This window comes from Opisthocomus hoazin, unplaced genomic scaffold, assembly GCF_030867145.1.
Source record: "Opisthocomus hoazin isolate bOpiHoa1 unplaced genomic scaffold, bOpiHoa1.hap1 HAP1_SCAFFOLD_129, whole genome shotgun sequence".
NCBI classification, from domain to species: Eukaryota; Metazoa; Chordata; class Aves; order Opisthocomiformes; family Opisthocomidae; genus Opisthocomus; species Opisthocomus hoazin.
Genome location: NW_027448892.1, coordinates 122,501 through 132,500, shown reverse-complemented (window position 1 = coordinate 132,500; position 10,000 = coordinate 122,501).

Here is a 10,000-nt window from a genome sequence, read left to right as displayed (position 1 = left end):
CCCCTTGACGGGGCGGCTCGCTCCGCAGCGGGCGGCGGTGCGGCAACCGAGAAACCAGAACGCCGCAGCGACGGCTGCGGCGGAAGAGGCGGGGGGACGCCCCGACCTCGCGGGCCGCTCTCGGGGCGCACCCACGCGGATGCGGCCCACACAAGGCTCGTGGTTTCGGTCCGTGTCTTTCGCTTTTTGCCTGGCCCCGATCGTCTCGGTTCGTCCGCCCCACCGCCCGGCGCTGCTTGCGGCCGGCACCCACGGGTAACCCGGCCCGAGGCCCACACCGGCGCCTGGCGTGCTTTAGGACACCTGAGGGCTCGCGGGGCCGCGCGGCCGTCACACAGCCCGGTTCGGTAAAGAAGCCCGAGGAACCCCAACCGAGCAGGTAGCGGGATGGGGGGGGGTGCGGGGTGACACGGGGAGGCACGCGCCCCGCCGCTTCCACCACCGCCGTCTCTTTGCTCGTCACGGTCCGCGCCGCTCGGAGGGAAGGGGACAACACCTCGCACGAGACGGGAAGCGACATTGGAAAGGAGACCGCCCGGCCCGAACACCGGAGCCCCGCCGTGGCTCCCTATGACGGGGAGTACGGAAGACCCGGCCCGCCGGGGGCCCTCTCCGACGCCACCCGAAAAGCCTCATCGATCAGGAAAGGGAAGGGGAACGGAGGAGAAGCGGAGGCCCCACGGCCACGGTTCCTGGGACAGCGACGGCCGCACGCGCCGGCCCCCGAACCCCGAACCTCGGGCAGGGCTGGGCAGCACAGGCGCGGGGCCCTGCGTGCGAGCGAGCGAGCGGGCAGCGTCGACAGCAGAAGCCCAACGCGGCTTGGCCACCGGCAGAGCCGGACTGCCGTAGAGGCTTCTCTGCAACGTGCCCGCGGATGGCTGCTGTTAACGGGCGTGGGGAGGGGGGGGGAGCCACGGCAGGCTCCACTCCCAAACCCCGGCCCTACAAGCGTTCGAGTGCCGGAGACCGCCGCCCGTCTCGGCCCGGCCCTGGAGAAACCCCTCTTGGAGCCCTCGCTCCAGTCGGCAACGGCCACCGGAGCCTGCGGGCAAGCAGCGGCTTCGCGCGGCTTCTGGCAGTCGGAAGCGCCGTGCGCGATAGGTAGGAGGCAGAACGGCCACGGCCAGGGCCGCCGGGCAACGCCCGAGTCTGCCGGCTGAGCCGCGGGTGACAAGCGTTCGAGTGCCGGCGACCGCCGCCCGTCTCGGGCCGGCCCTGGAGAAACCCCTCTTGGAGCCCTCGCTCCAGTCGGCAACGGCCACCGGAGCCTGCGGGCAAGCAGCGGCTTCGCGCGGCTTCTGGCAGTCGGAAGCGCCGTGCGCGATAGGTAGGAGGCAGAACGGCCACGGCCAGGGCCGCCGGGCAACGCCCGAGTCTGCCGGCTGAGCCGCGGGTGACAAGCGTTCGAGTGCCGGCGACCGCCGCCGGTCTCGGCCCGGCCCTGGAGAAACCCCTCTTGGAGCCCTCGCTCCAGTCGGCAACGGCCACCGGAGCCTGCGGGCAAGCAGCGGCTTCGCGCGGCTTCTGGCAGTCGGAAGCGCCGTGCGCGATAGGTAGGAGGCAGAACGGCCACGGCCAGGGCCGCCGGGCAACGCCCGAGTCTGCCCGCTGAGCCGCGGCTGACAAGCGTTCGAGTGCCGGCGACCGCCGCCGGTCTCGGCCCGGCCCTGGAGAAACCCCTCTTGGAGCCCTCGCTCCAGTCGGCAACGGCCACCGGAGCCTGCGGGCAAGCAGCGGCTTCGCGCGGCTTCTGGCAGTCGGAAGCGCCGTGCGCGATAGGTAGGAGGCAGAACGGCCACGGCCAGGGCCGCCGGGCAACGCCCGAGTCTGCCGGCTGAGCCGCGGGTGACAAGCGTTCGAGTGCCGGCGACCGCCGCCCGTCTCGGCCCGGCCCTGGAGAAACCCCTCTTGGAGCCCTCGCTCCAGTCGGCAACGGCCACCGGAGCCTGCGGGCAAGCAGCGGCTTCGCGCGGCTTCTGGCAGTCGGAAGCGCCGTGCGCGATAGGTAGGAGGCAGAACGGCCACGGCCACAGCCGCCGTGCAACACCCGAGTCTGCCGGCTGAACCGCGAGTAGCTGCAGCGGTTCGATGGCGCTGGTCCGCGAGCGCCAGCCCTCTGCCCTAGTATACGGACAGCGAGGTCCCCGGCCCCGGCGGGCTCGAAGAGAACCGTCTTCCCCCAGCGGGGAGGCGCGCGAGCGCCGCCGACTCTTACCATGACGTAACTGGAGGCAGCGCAAAGCAGCGACCCCTTCGGCAGCTCCGAAGAAGAACCGGGCAAGACGTCTACCTGCCAGAACCGCGGTGGAGCCAAAGTCCCGCCGGAGCGAGGTAGACGAGGCATCCCTTTCCGCCGGCAGCTCCGGCGGCCACATCGGGCACACCGGACCCGGCGGACGGTAAAACGGGTAGACCTGGCCTCCCTGCCGGCAGAACGGGTAGACGAGGCCTCCCTGCCTGGAACCGGGTAGACCTGGCATCCCTGCCGGAAGCGGGTAGACCTGGCATCCCTGCCGGTAAAACGGGTAGACCTGGCCTCCCTGCCGGCAGAACGGGTAGACGAGGCCTCCCTGCCTGGAACCGGGTAGACCTGGCATCCCTGCCGGAAGCGGGTAGACCTGGCATCCCTGCCGGTAAAACGGGTAGACCTGGCCTCCCTGCCGGCAGAACGGGTAGACGAGGCCTCCCTGCCTGGAACCGGGTAGACCTGGCATCCCTGCCGGAAGCGGGTAGACCTGGCATCCCTGCCGGCAAAACGGGTAGACCTGGTCTCCCTGCCGCCAAAACGGGTAGACCTGGCCTCCCTGCAGGTAAAACGGGTAGACCTGGCCTCCCTGCCGGCAGAACGGGTAGACCTGGCCTCCCTGCCGCCAGAACGGGTAGACCTGGCATCCCTGCCGGCAAAACGGGTAGACCTGGTCTCCCTGCCGGTAAAACGGGTAGACCTGTTCTCCCTGCCGGCAAAACGGGTAGACCTGGCCTCCCTGCCGGCAGAACGGGTAGACCTGGCCTCCCTGCCGCCAGAACGGGTAGACCTGGCATCCCTGCCGGCAAAACGGGTAGACCTGGTCTCCCTGCCGGTAAAACGGGTAGACCTGGTCTCCCTGCAGGTAAAACGGGTAGACCTGTTATCCCTGCCGGCAAAACGGGTAGACCTGGCATCCCTGCCGGTAAAACGGGTAGACCTGGTCTCCCTGCCGGCAAAAAGGGTAGACCTGTTCTCCCTGCCGCCAGAACGGGTAGACCTGGCCTCCCTGCCGGTAAAATGGGTAGACCTGGTCTCCGTGCAGGTAAAACGGGTAGACCTGGTATCCCTGCCGGCAGAACGGGTAGACCTGGTCTCCCTGCCGCCAGAACGGGTAGACCTGGCATCCCTGCCGGCAAAACGGGTAGACCTGGTCTCCCTGCCGGTAAAACGGGTAGACATGGCCTCCCTGCAGGTAAAACGGGTAGACCTGTTCTCCCTGCCGGCAAAACGGGTAGACCTGGCATCCCTGCCGGCAAAACGGGTAGACCTGGTCTCCCTGCCGGTAAATGGGTAGACCTGGTCTCCCTGCCGCTAGAACGGGTAGACCTGGCCTCCCTGCCGGCAACATGGGTAGACCTGGCCTCCCTGCCGGTAAAACGGGTAGACCTGGCATCCCTGCAGGTAAAACGGGTAGACCTGGCATCCCTGCCGGCAAAACGGGTAGACCTGTTCTCCCTGCAGGTAAAACGGGTAGACCTGTTCTCCCTGCCGCCAGAACGGGTAGACCTGGCATCCCTGCCGGCAAAACGGGTAGACCTGGCATCCCTGCCGGTAAATGGGTAGACCTGGCATCCCTGCCGGAAAAACGGGTAGACCTGGCATCCCTGCCGGCAATACGGGTAGACCTGGTCTCCCTGCCGCTAGAACGGGTAGACCTGGCATCCCTGCCGGTAAAACAGGTAGACCTGGCCTCCCTGCCGCCAGAACGGGTAGACCTGGCATCCCTGCCGGTAAAACGGGTAGACCTGGCCTCCCTGCCGGCAGAACGGGTAGACCTGGTCTCCCTGCAGGTAAAACGGGTAGACCTGGCCTCCCTGCCGGCAGAACGGGTAGACCTGGCCTCCCTGCCGGCAGAAGGGGTAGACCTGTCCTCCCTGCGGACAGAGCGGGTCGCCCGTGCTGGAGGCCCGTATGCAGGGGTGCCTGCACGGGGTGGGAAGGGGCGGCGGCGGGCTGCCTGTGCTCTCTCAGCCGGGGCGGCGGTGGGGGGGCTTGCGGGGGGTGGCTTGGGGCGGCAGGCCGGTCCTGCCGGAGGCCCGTATGCAGGGGTGCCTGCACAGGGTGGGTGGGCCGGCGGCGGGCTGCCTGTGCTCTCTCAGCCGGGGCGGCGGTGGGGGGGCTTGCGGGGGGTGGCTGGGGTCGGCAGGCCGGCCCTGCCGGAGGCCCGTATGCAGGGGTGCCTGCACGGGGTGGGAAGGGGCGGCGGCGGGCTGCCTGTGCTCTCTCAGCCGGGGCGGCGGTGGGGGGGCCTGTGGCGGGTGGCTGGGGGCGGCAGGCCGGCCCTGCCGGAGGCCCGTATGCAGGGGTGCCTGCACGGGGTGGGAAGGGCCGGCGGCGGGCTGCCTGTGCTGTTTCAGTCGGGGCGGCGGTGGGGGGGCTTGCGGGGGGTGGCTGGGGTCGGCAGGCCGGCCCTGCCGGAGGCCCGTATGCAGGGGTGCCTGCACGGGGTGGGAAGGGGCGGCGGCGGGCTGCCTGTGCTCTCTCAGCCGGGGCGGCGGTGGGGGGGCCTGTGGCGGGTGGCTGGGGGCGGCAGGCCGGCCCTGCCGGAGGCCCGTATGCAGGGGTGCCTGCACGGGGTGGGAAGGGCCGGCGGCGGGCTGCCTGTGCTGTTTCAGTCGGGGCGGCGGTGGGGGGGCTTGCGGGGGGTGGCTGGGGTCGGCAGGCCCGCCCTGCCGGAGGCCCGTATGCAGGGGTGCCTGCACGGGGTGGGTGGGCCTGCGGCGGGCTGCCTGTGCTCTCTGAGCCGGGGCGGCGGTGGGGGGGGCTTGCGGGGGGTGGCTGGGGGCGGCAGGCCGGCCCTGCCGGAGGCCCGTATGCAGGGGTGCCTGCACGGGGTGGGAAGGGGCGGCGGCGGGGTGCCTGTGCTCTCTGAGCCGGGGCGGCGGTGGGGGGGCTTGCGGGGGGTGGCTGGGGTCGGCAGGCCGGCCCTGCCGGAGGCCCGTATGCAGGGGTGCCTGCACGGGGTGGGAAGGGCCGGCGGCGGGCTGCCTGTGCTCTCTCAGCCGGGGCGGCGGTGGGGGGGCCTGTGGCGGGTGGCTGGGGGCGGCAGGCCGGCCCTGCCGGAGGCCCGTATGCAGGGGTGCCTGCACGGGGTGGGAAGGGCCGGCGGCGGGCTGCCTGTGCTCTCTCAGCCGGGGCGGCGGTGGGGGGGGTTGCGGGGGGTGGCTGGGGTCGGCAGGCCGGCCCTGCCGGAGGCCCGTATGCAGGGGTGCCTGCACGGGGTGGGAAGGGCCGGCGGCGGGCTGCCTGTGCTCTCTCAGCCGGGGCGGCGGTGGGGGGGGTTGCGGGGGGTGGCTGGGGTCGGCAGGCCGGCCCTGCCGGAGGCCCGTATGCAGGGGTGCCTGCACGGGGTGGGTGGGCCTGCGGCGGGCTGCCTGTGCTCTCTGAGCCGGGGCGGCGGTGGGGGGGGCTTGCGGGGGGTGGCTGGGGGCGGCAGGCCGGCCCTGCCGGAGGCCCGTATGCAGGGGTGCCTGCACGGGGTGGGAAGGGGCGGCGGCGGGTTGCCTGTGCTCTCTCAGCCGGGGCGGCGGTGGGGGGGCTTGCGGGGGGTGGCTGGGGGCGGCAGGCCGGCCCTGCCGGAGGCCCGTATGCAGGGGTGCCTGCACGGGGTGGGAAGGGCCGGCGGCGGGCTGCCTGTGCTGTCTCAGTCGGGGCGGCGGTGGGGGGGCTTGCGGGGGGTGGCTGGGGTCGGCAGGCCGGCCCTGCCGGAGGCCCGTATGCAGGGGTGCCTGCACGGGGTGGGTGGGCCGGCGGCGGGCTGCCTGTGCTCTCTGAGCCGGGGCGGCGGTGGGGGGGGCTTGCGGGGGGTGGCTGGGGGCGGCAGGCCGGCCCTGCCGGAGGCCCGTATGCAGGGGTGCCTGCACGGGGTGGGAAGGGGCGGCGGCGGGGTGCCTGTGCTCTCTCAGCCGGGGCGGCGGTGGGGGGGCTTGCGGGGGGTGGCTGGGGTCGGCAGGCCGGCCCTGCCGGAGGCCCGTATGCAGGGGTGCCTGCACGGGGTGGGTGGGCCTGCGGCGGGCTGCCTGTGCTCTCTGAGCCGGGGCGGCGGTGGGGGGGGCTTGCGGGGGGTGGCTGGGGGCGGCAGGCCGGCCCTGCCGGAGGCCCGTATGCAGGGGTGCCTGCACGGGGTGGGAAGGGGCGGCGGCGGGGTGCCTGTGCTCTCTCAGCCGGGGCGGCGGTGGGGGGGCTTGCGGGGGGTGGCTTGGGGCGGCAGGCCGGTCCTGCCGGAGGCCCGTATGCAGGGGTGCCTGCACAGGGTGGGTGGGCCGGCGGCGGGCTGCCTGTGCTCTCTCAGCCGGGGCGGCGGTGGGGGGGCTTGCGGGGGGTGGCTGGGGGCGGCAGGCCGGCCCTGCCGGAGGCCCGTATGCAGGGGTGCCTGCACGGGGTGGGAAGGGGCGGCGGCGGGTTGCCTGTGCTCTCTCAGCCGGGGCGGCGGTGGGGGGGCTTGCGGGGGGTGGCTGGGGGCGGCAGGCCGGTCCTGCCGGAGGCCCGTATGCAGGGGTGCCTGCACAGGGTGGGTGGGCCGGCGGCGGGCTGCCTGTGCTCTCTGAGCCGGGGCGGCGGTGGGGGGGCTTGCGGGGGGTGGCTGGGGGCGGCAGGCCGGCCCTGCCGGAGGCCCGTATGCAGGGGTGCCTGCACGGGGTGGGAAGGGGCGGCGGCGGGGTTCCTGTGCTCTCTGAGCCGGGGCGGCGGTGGGGGGGCTTGCGGGGGGTGGCTGGGGGCGGCAGGCCGGCCCTGCCGGAGGCCCGTATGCAGGGGTGCCTGCACGGGGTGGGAAGGGGCGGCGGCGGGGTTCCTGTGCTCTCTGAGCCGGGGCGGCGGTGGGGGGGCTTGCGGGGGGTGGCTGGGGGCGGCAGGCCGGCTCTGCCGGAGGCCCGTATGCAGGGGTGCCTGCACGGGGTGGGAAGGGCCGGCGGCGGGCTGCCTGTGCTCTCTCAGCCGGGGCGGCGGTGGGGGGGCTTGCGGGGGGTGGCTGGGGTCGGCAGGCCGGTCCTGCCGGAGGCCCGTATGCAGGGGTGCCTGCACGGGGTGGGAAGGGCCGGCGGCGGGCTGCCTGTGCTGTCTCAGTCGGGGCGGCGGTGGGGGGGCTTGCGGGGGGTGGCTGGGGTCGGCAGGCCGGCCCTGCCGGAGGCCCGTATGCAGGGGTGCCTGCACGGGGTGGGTGGGCCTGCGGCGGGCTGCCTGTGCTCTCTGAGTCGGGGCGGCGGTGGGGGGGGCTTGCGGGGGGTGGCTGGGGGCGGCAGGCCGGCCGTGCCGGAGGCCCGTATGCAGGGGTGCCTGCACGGGGTGGGAAGGGCCGGCGGCGGGCTGCCTGTGCTCTCTCAGCCGGGGCGGCGGTGGGGGGGGTTGCGGGGGGTGGCTGGGGTCGGCAGGCCGGCCCTGCCGGAGGCCCGTATGCAGGGGTGCCTGCACGGGGTGGGAAGGGCCGGCGGCGGGCTGCCTGTGCTCTCTCAGTCGGGGCGGCGGTGGGGGGGCTTGCGGGGGGTGGCTGGGGTCGGCAGGCCGGCCCTGCCGGAGGCCCGTATGCAGGGGTGCCTGCACGGGGTGGGTGGGCCGGCGGCGGGCTGCCTGTGCTCTCTGAGCCGGGGCGGCGGTGGGGGGGGCTTGCGGGGGGTGGCTGGGGGCGGCAGGCCGGCCCTGCCGGAGGCCCGTATGCAGGGGTGCCTGCACGGGGTGGGAAGGGCCGGCGGCGGGGTGCCTGTGCTCTCTCAGCCGGGGCGGCGGTGGGGGGGCTTGCGGGGGGTGGCTGGGGGCGGCAGGCCGGTCCTGCCGGAGGCCCGTATGCAGGGGTGCCTGCACGGGGTGGGTGGGCCGGCGGCGGGCTGCCTGTGCTCTCTGAGCCGGGGCGGCGGTGGGGGGGCTTGCGGGGGGTGGCTGGGGGCGGCAGGCCGGCCCTGCCGGAGGCCCGTATGCAGGGGTGCCTGCACGGGGTGGGAAGGGCCGGCGGCGGGCTGCCTGTGCTCTCTCAGTCGGGGCGGCGGTGGGGGGGCTTGCGGGGGGTGGCTGGGGTCGGCAGGCCGGCCCTGCCGGAGGCCCGTATGCAGGGGTGCCTGCACGGGGTGGGTGGGCCGGCGGCGGGCTGCCTGTGCTCTCTGAGCCGGGGCGGCGGTGGGGGGGGCTTGCGGGGGGTGGCTGGGGGCGGCAGGCCGGCCCTGCCGGAGGCCCGTATGCAGGGGTGCCTGCACGGGGTGGGAAGGGGCGGCGGCGGGGTGCCTGTGCTCTCTCAGCCGGGGCGGCGGTGGGGGGGCTTGCGGGGGGGTGGCTGGGGGCGGCAGGCCGGTCCTGCCGGAGGCCCGTATGCAGGGGTGCCTGCACGGGGGTGGGTTGGGGGGGGCGGCGGGAATTTTTTGGTTTTTGTTGCTTTTTTATTTCTTTTTCCGCTTTTGAAACAGAGACGCCGCCCCGTCCTCGGGCGTTTCAGCCGAGCTGATGGAAAGCGGCGCCCCTTCCCGTCGCTTGCGGGGGGGGGTGGTGCAGGAGGGGGGAGGCGGCGCGCGCCTGAAATTCCCCTCGCCACCCCCCGTTTCCGAGACTTCGCCGTATCTAGTGGAAGGCGCTAAGCTTGGCCGGACTGTCTCGCTGAAGGCTTTCTTACTCTGCATCGGTTCTGACGGTGGGCGAGAAAAAAAAACAAAACCAAAGCAGAGCAGGGAAACAGTTACAAAAATTTCTTGAGAGCCAGCACCGGCCCGCCCATCGGCAGACGGAGCGGCGCCCGGGGTCAACGAGTGCCACCCTGCTGCTTAGCAACCGGAACCCGAGCCGGCCCGCCCCGCCCACCCGCCGGCAAGGGGCGGGCGCTTCCCCGCGGCAGAAGGGGGAGACAGAGACTGAGAGACGGGGTCGAGGAGCAGGCGGGGAGCCTTGCGCTGAGGTAGGCTGGGGACGGGGCCTCTTTTCCGAGAAGATTGAGGTTTGAGTCGGGGGGGGGGGGGGGGGGGGGGCGGCGGCAGGGGCTGCTTGTGCGCTCTCGGCCGGGGCGGCGGTGGGGGGGTGGCGGGGTGGGGGGGGGCAGCGGAGCGGCCGTGCCGGAGGCCCGTATGCAGGGGTGCCCGCACCGGGGGGGGGGTGGGGGGGGGCGGCGGCAGGGGCTGCTTGTGCGCTCTCGGCCGGGGCGGCGGTGGGGGGGGGCTTGCGGGTGGGGGTGCGGCGGCCGGGCTGCCGTGCCGGAGGCCCGTTTGCAGGGGTGCCTGCACGGGGGGAGGTGGGGGGGGGGGGGGGGCGGGGCGGCGGGAATTTTTTGGTTTTTGTTGCTTTTTTATTTTTTTTCCGCTTTTGAAACACAGACGCCGCCCCGCCTTCGGGCGTTTCAGCCGAGCTGATAGAAAGCTGCGCCCCTTCCCGTTGCTTGCGGGGGGGGTTGGTGCCGCGGAAGGGGGTGGCGGGGGGGGCGGGAACGGGACGGGGACGGGGACGGGGACGGGGACGGGGACGGGGACGGGGACGGGTCTGGCCGACGGGTCTGGACGACAGCGCCCCCCCCACCCCGCGTCCCGGCCGGCCACCACGTCTACCCGGGACCGGGTCGGCGGGGAGGACAGGTCTACCCGGGACCGGTTCGGCGGGGAGGACAGGTCTACCCGACAGCGCCCCCCCCATCGCCCCGCGTCCCGGCCGGCCACCACGTCTACCCGGGACCGGTTCGGCGGGGAGGACAGGTCTACCAGGGACCGGTTCGGCGGGGAGGACAGGTCTACCCGACCGCGCCCGCCCCCGATCCCGAGTCCCGGCCGGCCACCACGTCTACCCGGG